Source organism: Natrix helvetica (genome assembly GCF_964273705.1).
Source record: "Natrix helvetica genome assembly, chromosome: 7".
Lineage (NCBI taxonomy): Eukaryota > Metazoa > Chordata > Lepidosauria > Squamata > Natricidae > Natrix > Natrix helvetica.
This window is the reverse complement of record NC_138558.1, coordinates 43721652-43734925: the sequence shown is the minus strand read 5'-3', so window position 1 is coordinate 43734925 and position 13274 is coordinate 43721652.

The following is a 13274-nucleotide window of genomic DNA, read 5'->3' as shown; positions in this document are numbered from 1 at the left end:
TTTGACTCTATTTCATTCCTGGGGGACCTGTTGAACTTTTCATTCAGAGATACTCTTTCTGACCACTGTATGACAGAAAGACATGAGACCATTGTGTGCAGGACAATTTATTGAAAATGGCAACATGAAACATCCAGATCACTGCAGAAACTTCCAGCCAAACATATCAGGGGATGGTTGCTGCCGGTTTAATACTGGTTTGTAACCCACACACGTGTGCTGCATGTGTGTGCACTGTTCAATGTAAATTGTTCTTCGCGCATGCACAGAACAATTGATAGTGAACTGTTCACACGCAGTCACTAAAAATCAAAATGGTGGCGGCCCAGCGGTTGCGAGGGAACTGGTTTAGAGACATGGCAGGCCTGGGTCACTGCTGGTTCTTCCTATGGGTTTGGCCAAACCGGGCCCAACCGATAGCAACCCAACGCTGAAACATATACTAAATGTTGTCATTTTGACTACCCTATTTATAAGGAAATATACTGATGTCAACTTTATACAATGCAAAAAATAATCAGTGTTCTAGTGTTCAAAAGATTTTTAAAAGTCAAGAAGCAGATCAACATATTGTCAGCTGTGTAGAAGGTAGGATTTAGATGATTTATTATTAGTTTATGTTATGAAAATAACCTTGTGAACATATGTACTTAGCTCTGTAATACTATATGTCTGGGTCATAACTGTAAGCTTGGCATAGCTTTCATAAACATGAATTAAAAAATATAGAGAGCAATACTATATGGAGTAGCTATTGCTATTAGATAACTCCTATTCATTAATGTGGGTAAGATAGTCGAGAGTTGGGAAGGACATTGGAGAATTGAAATGCTGCAGATACTCCCATCACTGAGCAGCTCACTACATGGAAAATTCTTTAGAGGGATTACATTAATTAGATAAATTAATTAGACGTCATGAATAAGTATACTTCCAAGATCAGAAGTAGCTTCTGAACAGATTTCCTGTTTTGGAGAAAATGAATTGGATTCTACTCTTGTCCATTTGCCCTCCTTATAGACTTCCCATAGGAATCTGTGTGACCAAAATTCTAGATGAGATACATCTTTCATTTGATCCAAGTGGCCTTTTCTTCTGTACTTCTGTTTTCACTTTAGACAAAGAAATAACACTACATAGAATATGGCTTTGAAACCCCAATCTTTTTCCTAGGCTTGCTTTGATGTCTTAATGTTTCTTTTCATCTTAAAATAATTTAGAAAAAAATGAGACAGTGATTTTATTTTAAGAAGTAGATTGGCATTCCTTGATAAAAAGGAAAAAAATGGCTTAATCAAGGGTGACTTTAGATTCAGAAGCAGATATTGGTGGAAAAATAGTGATGCTGAAGGATGGTCCTGTGGTCCTATGCTACTCATCTTGTAAACTAGAGGTAAGTAACTTTTTGCAGCTCTATTGGACAGTATTAGGATGATAATGATATGATGGCTGCAAAAGCTATGGACTACAATGCTGCCAGGGTCAAATTTGTTGGTCAATTTGTAAGGATCAACCCATATAACTGTAAAAGTAAAAGATTATTGGAAATGAATAAGATTCCTCTGCACTTTGAACATTTTTTGGTGTGTTTAAGAAATGAGAGAGTGCATTCTTTTGCTCAATTGTGCTAAATGGCAAAGTCAGAAGAGTAGTAATTTTGCTTGAAAAGTATGCACATGATCATAGATATTAATTTTATCTGTCTCAACAATATCAAAAAGAGCACAAAAAGATATGTGTGCATTTTACTTTGGACTCTGGTCTTCAAACCTTCAAACCTCAACAATCTACAGAGATTATGTCAAGATAAATGAGTGCCAGTTAGACACCCTGGTAATTGAAATGAAGTCTTGAAGAGTGCACACTATGAATCTTCATTTAATATTTTCTTTCAAGAAAACATTTGTTTCCGTTACTTCATCCTATTCTAAAAAGAGAAAAGTGAAATTTAAGCTTGGTAAATTAATGGACATGTGGTTTTCTTTGCAAAAATGTGAAAGTAGTTGGATATAGATATCTTTAGGAACTAAAATCATACATCCAAATTCAGCAGCAAAGTCCCTAAATAATGACACAATTATATATTATTATCACCACTGTTGTTACAACCTTGTAACCCTTATATTTTTTTAAAAGAAAGCACTTCTATGACATTTATCTAAACTTTAAACACTGCAATGGTGATTCATCATGGATTAATCAGTCAAGCAAGAAGTAGGCAGGATCTATGCCTAGATTAAAATTATTTTTATCCTTTAAGGTCCGGGAAATTAATCCACTTTTTGAAATGGATGGGAAGGTGTATGACAGTTGCTGTCAAAGATATTGTCAAATGAATGCTATGTAAACTAATCATGATGATATCGACAATGTATAAATTACTTAGATTTCCCTCATGCCCATTTTGGAAGAGGTAAATAATTAATTCATCCTTGAGTCCATCACCAATTAACCTTCCAACAGCAAGAATGGAGGGGGAATCAAACCTTTGAATTTGGCTAAACAAATTAAACTGATGCTATTTTAAAAACTTATTGATATGATATTGTTTCTGGAATCTAAACAATACCAATCAAATAGCTTTTACACTTGCTTTTCCCATCTGCAACACACAATAGACTAATTAAGTAGGCAAAGATTTGTATTTCACTAGATTTAACAAAAATTACAACATTTTCATTGTTTCCAAAATAATGATTTGCATGTGCCTTGAATAACATGCTAGTTACACATTCTTCAGGAAATCTTTTGAACTTCTTGGACGATAATCCATATAATGAACTTATAGCCAAAAGATTTGTGAACTGGAAGTAATTTGCTGATTTTTTTTCTCTCCACTCCTACTCTAAGTACTAATCACTAACCATTTAAAATTCCTTTTACAGGACACAGGATAATGGTCTTTTTTTTTGCCTTTTCACTATTTCTGTGATATGATTTTTTCAGTATTGATTTAAAATATGCTTTATTTTGAATTTTACTTTCCATTTAATATCTGCATGGTCTGTTAATATTATTCCCATGATGTAGAATAGTCTTTTATCAATCTGGATGCACTCTAGGTGTGTAGTCTTCAACACCAAGAATTTTCAAGAATGTCAATATTGGCTAAGGAATTCTGAAAGCAGACCTTGGAAAAGTTTGATATAGAATGGGCATGAGCTTAGGTAGATGATATCCAAATCTCTTCCAATCTTTATGCAATCTTTGATTCTATGCTACACTTTTTTAAAAAATAAGACTTACAAATTTAGTTAAAAGCAGAATAAACCCAATGAAATAAAACTCCGAGGCTTGTGTTTCCTCCAAGTTCCAATTTATTAGAGATGTCATGTTAACACATCTGGGAAAACCTGAATCTGAAAGCTTCCAAGTTTTCCCATCAAGTTGAAAGTTCAAGATCTTGCCCCAACACCCACAAGTTCATCACATGGTATAATCTTTCACTGCCACAAAAACATAATCCTCCCATCTAGATCTGGCCAGGTGCAGAGAAAAAATGACCTTGACTTTCTAAGAAGAATGTTATTATGGCTACACATCACCCATCTCCATATAATCCCCCCTCCCATTTTCCACAGTAGAAAATGTGGCAGGCCTGAAATCCAAAAAGAAAAGATGGCTTGCAGGTCTGACACTTAGCCCTGTATGAATGTTTTTATTTAACAACTAGCTGTACCCAGCCACGCATTGCTATGGCCCAGTCTGGTTAAATGGAAAAGAAAGAAAAGAGAAAGCGCAAGTCCCCCGGCAGAGGTGGTCCCCACATGGAAGTGAGCCATGGAGGCCCCTGCAAGAGTCACCACGGAGAACGCTCCCACACGCCCCGGCCTGGCCAAGCTGAGGAGGACAAGAGGAGGAGGTGGCCACCCCCCAACACGGCTTCCCTCAATGGTGGCAGTGAGAGGAGGTGGCCGGTGTCCCCTGAGGAGCAGGAGGAGGAAGAGGGGGAAGGAGCTGCCCCTGGTGACATGGATGCCAGGCAGCCCCCGCTGGCCGCAGCCCCAGCCAGAGACACCGTCGCCGCTGCAGTCACCACCTCATGGGGCACCCAGCGGCCTCCCCAGCCCCGCTGCGCCTCAGGCTGACACCGCTGCCAGCTCCCTGTGAGGGGGGTGGAGAGCATGTGCAGCCGGCTAGGCTGAGGAGACACTCTGCCTCCACCTCCTCTGGAGCTCCACTGGGCTGGGCGGGGAGAAGCCGGCTTAAGGGTGGGAGGAGGCGGCCAAGGGATGGGGCAGGCCCCGTCCCGCCACAGACAGCAAAGGCCTGGTGGGAGGGGAGGAGAGAAAGGGGACGGGGAGGCCGAAAGGCTTTGTCTCCCCTTGGTGTAAATGGCAAAGCTCATCGGAGGAGGGGCGGAAAGTGGAAAGGGTGCAGCCGCAGCCCAGCCACACATATAAAGGGACCATCAGGACGAAGCTGGAGAAAGGCCAAACTGTTCCAAATATACTATACTCAAGAAATGAACGCTATGGTATAGCGTGTGTTGTTTTTACATCCAGCAGATGGCGCTGGTTTTCAAAAAAGCATGTTTGTACAAAAAAGCATGTTTTCACCTGTCACAGGTGTGACATCTATATAATATACATATATAAAAACATGCGCATAGTCGAATGCAAGGTTGTGTCAAAATTTCAAACCAATCGGTGAAGAACTTTCGGGGATTTGAGATTTTGAACAAACAAACATTACATTTTTATTTATATAGATTTGTGCATTCAAGTTCATGTGTTTCCATGTAAAGCTATAAAAGAGCCTTAGAGAATTGAGAACAATGAATAGAGGTCTCATTTCATAGTGGATCTGATTATGCAGAGTAATCAGCTTTTGGATTATTGTTAAGAATAAAAATTCAAAATGTATGTATGCTTTCAAATTGCAATAACAACAACTACACAAATATAGTTCATTTCATTTCCTTCTATATTTGGTATCTTAAAGGTTAAAAAAAATCTATAGATTCATCTTTCAATAAAAAAATATTTTTTTTCCCTGTGAAATACTGTAGTTTTCACAGATCAAGCACTTTGACTTATGTTTTCTTCACTTTGCTATCTACTTGAATAACTATTCAAGCTATCTACTTGAATAACTACAGTGGTTATTCAACTGAGGGATATTTTTTATTAAGCCACGACTCATTGGTGAGATTTATATTGCACAAAAGTATAATGTACTTTGGTTGACTTTAGCTTAGCACTAAGTTTGAATTTTGGTTCTGTGAATTGTTTGGCTCTGTAAATCAGGGATCTCCCAACCTCCGAGCCATGGTCCACTACCGGGCTGTGGCCTATTCGGAACTGGACTGCATGAGAGGCGGGCCAGTACATCTGTGCAAGCAGCTCCACTCATGCAAGTGGCAGCTCAAAGTCTTCTCTTCTCTTTCTTGTGTGCGCAGATGTGGGTGTGCATGTGCACATGCTGGCCTCTCATGCAACCTGGTTCCTCTCTCACCCCCAGCTGGGCTGCCAAAAATGGACCAGTGAGAGCAGAGGCTGAGTGGGATGCATTTGTCCTCTCAGCTTTGTTGACTCACCGAGGCTGCCTATGCAGGACACCCAATCTGCTTTTGGTGTATCAGTCTAAAAGTTTTTGCAAACAGATGAAAGACTTCAGGGGAATGATGTCACACTGCTTCAAGCCTTCTGCCCTTTGCAAAAGTTTCTCTCTTGTGTGAGTAGAGCTGCATGTGCACACATGCACTCATGCACTGTCCAACACTCACATGGCCAGGTTCCCCTACTCCCCCCCCCCCCGCTGAACAACCAAGCTACAAAGGTTGGGAACCACTGCTGTAAAGTATTAGAAAGAATGCTACACTACCCAGTGCAGAAGAGTTCTGCTAGAATTTCTGGACAAAAGCCCAGATAATTCTGGAATGGCTTTTCTAGGGCAATTTTGATATATTGCTGTTGACAAATTTATTTTCTCACTCTTTCACTTTTTTAAAATCTCTGAACTTCTTCTATAGAACCCAGGATCACAATGTAAGCATGTAACAGAGTTAATTTGAATATTGTGTGGAACTGAACATCTAAAAGAATGTCTTTTGATTAAGATTATATTCAACTCCCAGTCATTAAAAAAGATTCTAAATATCATTGGAACAAGCAATATTTTTGTATCTGAGCCAGATTTTTCAATTGTTTTTGGGTGTTCATTGAAACTGCAGGAAATATTGATATATAGCAACTGCAAATTTTTCTTTTTCTTTTGGTCAAGCCTATTGGAGGTTTAAACACAAATTGTATTCGTTTTTCTTCAAAGAAATAGCACAAGTTGATGCTGTCTTTATTTCTATCATGAACTTGGTTGGAATATTTAAAAGCTAGGGGAAAAATGTGTGTGTAGGGAAGCTGGACAGCTTATGAAATTAGGGGTCAGTAAGTAAGTAAATCTTTATTACGGTCAAAGACCAGCAATACACATTAGTTTTTACAATTTTTTTTTTTATTATTATTCACACTTATAGACCGCCCCCTCTCCCGAAGAGGACTCGGGGCGGTGTACAGTCACTAAAATACGTTGTAAAATACATACATAAACAGTTAAATAATTAAATACGTAGGTGAAGGAGGTTGTGAGACTGTAATAGAATAATAAATATAATACGTTAAAAGCCTATTAAAACCCCAAACCCAATTAAAATAAATGAATCCCGGGAGGTAAAACTAAGAAAGTGCCAGGCCAGCTGATTGAAATAGGTGAGTCTTTAACTTTTGCCGGAAGGAACGGAGGTCGGTGGTAGTTCGAATGTCTGGGGGGAGGTCATTCCAGAGGGTTGGGCCCATCACAGAGAAGGATCTACTCCTAGGTGTCGCCCGCTGGCATTGCCTAGCAGACGGCACCAGGAGGAGCCCCTCCCTGTGTGAGCGGATAGGTCGCAGGGACGTGTGTGGTAGGATGCGATCCTGCAGATAACTTTATGTTAAAAAGTACTGACATTAAGATATAATTAAAAAGTATTGACATTAAAAGTGGAAAATAACATACACATTCTCAGATTGTTGGGGTCAGTCCCTGGTTTACCTGGGTGCAACACTGTTAAGTATAGGAGTAAATACAATGGTCCAAAGATTGTTAGAGATATGTCCAGATAATTGGTACAAGATGACAACTATACTTCTGTAGCCAATTTATTTCTAATGGACATTGCAGCAGCACAGAACTTTGCCACTGCAAACGTGGTAACCGGGTTAGTGTCCTGGAGGAGAAAGCCTAGATAAAAATTGTCTGCCCTCCCTGGCATATCTCTCTAATAAGGGGAGAATATGTGCAGACCTACAAGCTCTATATAGCTCGCAGTGTAATAGAACATGTGAATTATCTTCCACTTCTCCTTTACCACATATACAAACCCGTTCTGCTATAGGTGTTCTCTTATACCTGCCCTGGAGGAGTGCTGAAGGAGGAATGTCAAATCTTATGCACTCTCTAATTGTAGCAGGATACTTCCATTAAGAAATTAACTTGATAAAGTTAATGCTACTTGATTATTCCAATACAATGATTGCACTGCAGATAAAGATTATTTTATCAATTGAACTCATAATTATAGTATTTTCCTCTAATGCCTGATTCCAGACATTTGTTTCATTTGAAACACTGTGTCCAATGTCACATCTATCTACAGCCACAGCTAATGCAACACATCGTATTCCTATCAGTTGTAGTCTGTCCATGTTGCATGTCATAAAAGCATAGGCCTATAGACAAAGAAAAATGTAACATCAAAGACAAATCAAAATTGCTTGGCAGTACTGAATGTAGCCTTTATTTTCCAAACCATATCAACCTAGGGTTGGTGATGTGTCAGATAAAATGGCCTATACTAAACACATTGGCTCTGTCCCATCTGCAGGTCTAATAAGCTATAGCAGACAGGGAAAGTGTATATGCTTTCCATGCCTCTTTGAAGAAATCAACCTGACCATAACAAGAGAATGGGCAGCATCATGCCAGTAGAGAGGAAATCTAATGCTTTGTCTGCAGAATGATAGATCAACTGACTGTGGTTGAAATATGGAGGACTGCACTGGCCAGCTGGCTGACTGACATGTTTAAGGGAGGAATGTTTTCCCTCCTTAACAACTGTAGAGTGAAAATGTGCTCAAGACATCAAGACTTGGCTCTTATAACCTACACATGATCCTCTTCTAAGATGGCTAAAGTTCATTCTTTTTTTCCCTTCCAAGTATTTCTGGAGGCCCTGAGGGTTAAAAAGGCTTTTATACCAAAGACAATTAAATATCACAGGGAAAAAAATAGGTCTGGAACATGATGGTGAAAAAAATTGCGTTTGTGGGGGAATTGGATTTGAAATCAGGCAGGTATTTATCATTTGAAGAGAAAATTAGGATTTAATCCACACAATGTTAAGAGTCTTTTGTTATCCAAGGTATTACAGTTTACAAATGGTTCCACTGGACCAGTTCCTTTTACCTCTTAAAATGAACTGAACTAGTATTTGCTACTTGGCTAATCCTCCACCTTTTGGATTTCCCTTGTATTGTTGTTTGTTTCTTTAAGAAATTATAATTGTGGTTTTTTTAAAAAAGGTTTTGTTAAGACAGGTATTAATAATGGCTTGGAAATAGCAGTTAGATGCATCTTGGCTCCTTCCCCACAATGAACTGAAGGCAGTGATCATGTGTTAGCCAAATGCGTATTTGACATCAACTACTGGCTCACTTTGGAAACATTTGAAAACATGCCAAAGGCTTTGGCTGCACTTGTCTGTTTCCAGTATGGGCTAAGATGATGCAAAGCAAATGCGGAGATGTCTTTTGAAAATCTGATTTCTTTTTCTTCTTTGTTATGTTCTTCCTTTTTTAAAGGGTTTGGGTATTTTTAGAAGCAAAACTGAATGGATTCCTGGAGTCTTTTATCAGCAATTAATCTGGCTAGCAGTCTCACTTTTTTTTTTATATATATCTTCGCAACATGGTATCGGTAAATGGCAACAAGAATGCTTTAAAAAGACATTAAAAATGTGCATCAGTGCTAAACCATTGCAATTTGTACAGAACCATTGACGACAACCATATGGCCAGACTAAACATTATAGTTAATTTAACACCCTGTACGAGCTTTTGTGTGAATCTTGCTCTTGAGTATGTAGCTGGTGCTTTTAGCTTTCAGATTATGACACAATATAATCACATTTTAGCATCATCCTACATTAAACATATATTTTCTTCTTCTATAAAGATAAATAAATAAATAAATAATAAATAAATATTTATTTCTTAGCCGCACCCTCTCCCGAAGGACTCGGGGCGGCGTACAATGAAACATATGAAATAAATATGTGGACAAAACAAACATATAACAGAGACATATACCGAGACATACACAAGGAGGAGGTCGGCTGATGAATAAAAAACAATTAGAATACAGTGATTAAAAAACCCCTAAATAATTAAATATAATTAAAATACCCAATTAAAAACCCGTCAGGAGCGATATGGTTAGATCAAAGTTGAGCCAGGCCAGCTACTTGGAATAGGTGGGTCTTAAGCTTAATACGAAAGGAGCGGAGGTCAGAGGTATTCCTAATATCCGGAGGGAGGTCATTCCACAGGGCTGGGCCCACCACAGAGAAGGCTCTATTCCTAGGCGCCGCCCCCCGACACTGTCTAGTGGACGGCACCTGGAGGAGGCCCTCTCTGTGCGAGCGGATTGGTCGCAGGGATGTATGGGGCAGAATACGATCCCGCAAGTAACTAGGTCCTGAGCCATGGAGCGCTTTAAAGATTGTTATCAAAACCTTGGAACGCAGAAATAATAAAAGGTCTATAGAGATTGGGACTTTTCCTACAGCGTGCCTTTGCCAATGTGAACTTTAAATACTAGTTGCTTCTTCTATCATCCAGCTGAGAAAAGGGCCTTAGCAGGCAGTAATTCAATAGCTAAGATATATTATTTTAGGACTTTATATTTTTCCCTTAATTGCACACCAAGATCCCTTTATCCCTGAGCAACCCATAGAAAAAGCAAGAGAAGATAATGGGACTCAAAATGTTCCTCCAAGAGCTACCAGTGTAAACTATAGGACATTTATCCTAGCTTTCACAAGGATTAACAGTAATTGGAAGGGCATACACAGAGCATCAATACCTGGAAAATAAGAGATGGGGAGATAAGAATAGCAAGGACCTTATATGGCTCCTATAATAAAGGGATAGCCAATATGTAGCCTTGGTGTCATAGGTAGCCTTTAAAATAAGTTTCAGTTACAGACTCATTTCACAATCCCCTTGAAAATAATCTGGTCATCCTGTAACTTTTGTACACATATAAAAAAGATGTGGAGACTCTAGAAAGAGTGTAGAGAAGAGCAACAAAGATGATTAGGGGACTGAAGGCTAAAACATATGAAGAACGGTTGCAAGAACTGGGTATGTCTAGTTTAATGAAAATAAGGACTAGGGGAGACATGATAGCAGTGTTCCAATATCTCAGGGGCTGCCACAAAGAAGAGGGAGTCAAACTCTTCTCCAAAGCACCTGAGGGCAGAAGATCTCCAAGGCTCCTTCCAACTCTGTTATTCTGTTCTATTCCTTTTAGTAAGAGCTATATTCTTTTGCAGCCTGATGTATGAAGGAGTGTTAGAGTTTGTTTTTTAAAAAAGGAAAAGTGTCCTCCAAAGAGAGAGGAATATCTAAAACACAGAAAGGGTAACTTCCTCTCTATATACGTGGAAGCCTGATCCAACATTATCACTTTCTTCAGCTCCATTGCCAATTACTTTTCTACTCCTCTGGGGGAAAGCAGCCTCTACCATTAAAAAAAAAGGTTTAGTCACTCATGTTACCTATATCCTCAAGAGACAAATCTATAAAGTGCATGGGAGCATGAGACAATAGTGAAGTACGTGTAGGCTAAAATGAATTTAATTACTTCAGTTATTTTATTAGAAACACAAACGTATACAGAGTAAGGATATGTAAGAAATGTGTTCCAAAGAATAAAACATAAAAATATGTTGCACTGTTTCCAACATAGAAAATAACAGAAGGGCTTCCTCATTCTCTTGTTACCCCTTGTTTGTTAAGAATAAGATGGTAGTCCATGCTATTTACTGTTTTCTAAAGCTAGAGAAAATCCTAATGCTTTAAAATAATTCCATTGACTAATTTAACAGGAACTTTGATGGCAAACAGCAGGCAACATTGACTGCCAATCCAATATGGACTGCCAATCCAACATGGCATCCAAGTGGTTATGCCTTGACTAGTTTTTGTAGTTTTCTTGGTAAGATTCCATAAGTGATTTTTTTTTCTTTCTTCCTTCCTATGACACACAGAGAGAGGGGGGGAGGGAGGGAGGGAGACAGGGAGGGAGACAGGGAGGGAGGGAGACAGGGATGGAGGGAGGGAGGGAGGGAAGGAGACAGGGAGGGAGGGAGGGAAGGAGACAGGGAAGGAGGGAAGGAAACAGGGAGCGGGGAGACAGGGAGGGAGGGAAGGAGACAGGAGGGAGGGAGGGAGACAGGGAGACAGGGGGGGAGACAGGGAGGGAGGGAGGGAGACAGGGAGGGAGGGAAAGAGTGCGACTGGCTAGAGATCACCCAGATGACTTTGTATCTAAAGCAGGACTAGAATTCATGGTCTCCTGGTTTCTACTCTGATGTTTTAATCAAATTGAATATAATTTGAAACAGGATGAATCAAGAATGTGTAAAACCATCAGAAAAAAAAGCAGTTAGTGCATTGATTTTTGTTGAACTTTGGTGCGTTCGTCAGTTTTGCAGTTGCACAGGAGAAAAAATGTTGCATTTTACATTCTTGAATGTAAAATAACAGTGACACTATAACACTAAATGCACACGTTACAGTTTAAAGTGTTATGGGGTAAAACAAACAAAGCTATTGTTAAATGCACTCTGAAGTTAAGCAAAGCATAAGAACATATAAAGTATATAAAAGGAAAGCTTTGAATCTTTCACCCTTTTTGTAGGTTCCAATGCAGAAGAAGGTAAACACATCAATACTTGTAAAATTTAACCAGGCTATCAATATTACTGCTAACAGTGGCCTTTTCACAATCTCTGTTGCATTTGCAATATCTGTATGTCAAGTAGGATACAAATGGATCTTTTGCATTCACCTGCCTTCTTTTATCCTCCTTCCTTCTTTCAGAGGTGGCCTGTTTACAAAAGAAAACAGAATGGCAAATATACAAGCAAACTCCATGAAGTCTAAAATCCTCATAACAAAAAACCTGCAGCTTCCAGTAATCATTGTTTATCTGCACAGAAGCAAGAGGCAGGGATGAGACCCAGTGGTGTTTATGTTGATCTATGTATTTTAGTTGGTTATTTTATTTTTAATCATTTAGTTGTGTCTGATTCTTGGTGACTTTACAGGCAAATGTGTCAAACACAGCATCTTTCAATTGTTGGATATATTAGATTTGATGTTATCAAGCAAGCATGTTCTTTGATTGTCCCTTCTTCTTGTCCACTAACTAGTCCTAGCATCCAATGAATTTTCTGCCATAACATGGCCAAAGAAAATCAGACGTAGTCTTGTGATTTTAGCTTCTGGTGAAGTGTCTGGTTTGATACTATTTAGCACATCTCTGTTAGTTGCTCTAGCCATCCATGATATATGTAGTAATTTACATCAGCACCACAGTTCAAAGGCATCAACTCTTCTTAGATCAGACATTCATGTATTTTAGCAGCTTCAGTTTAATCCCAGAATGTACTTCTTGCTACACTTGGTGTAAGCCAGAAACAACAGGAACATGGTTTGAAAAAAGAGCAGAACCTCAATCAAAGCAACAATTGCACTCCTTCTTATGCTCAAAACAAATCCACTTCTGTTGACACATTTGCTTTGTTTTGAGCTTGGAGCACTTGAAGCAGTCAGTCCTTTTTAGCTCGGACCATTTTGTGTGCCACTAGTTTACAGATATACACACACACAAAGGAAGCTAAATAAAATGGACAAACCCAAACTCCCCTTTCCTTTTTGCTTCTCATGTAGCTATAAATCAAGCCACCATGATGTAGTTGCTTTAAGAATGCCGAGACAGAATTCTGATTCTTTTCATAAAATAAACACAATTCTTACCCATCTGCACTGGCAGTGTTCAATAGCGCGGAAATTCTGGGCATAGAAAGGCCTATGTCATTTTTGCCTGACATGTAGCTCTACTTATAAATAAGGGAGCTGTCAAACAAGAAGTGTCAGCTTTATAAACCTGCATGAATTGAGAGGGGCTCTAAGCCAGACTTTAAAAAATCTGACTTCTGCTCGGAA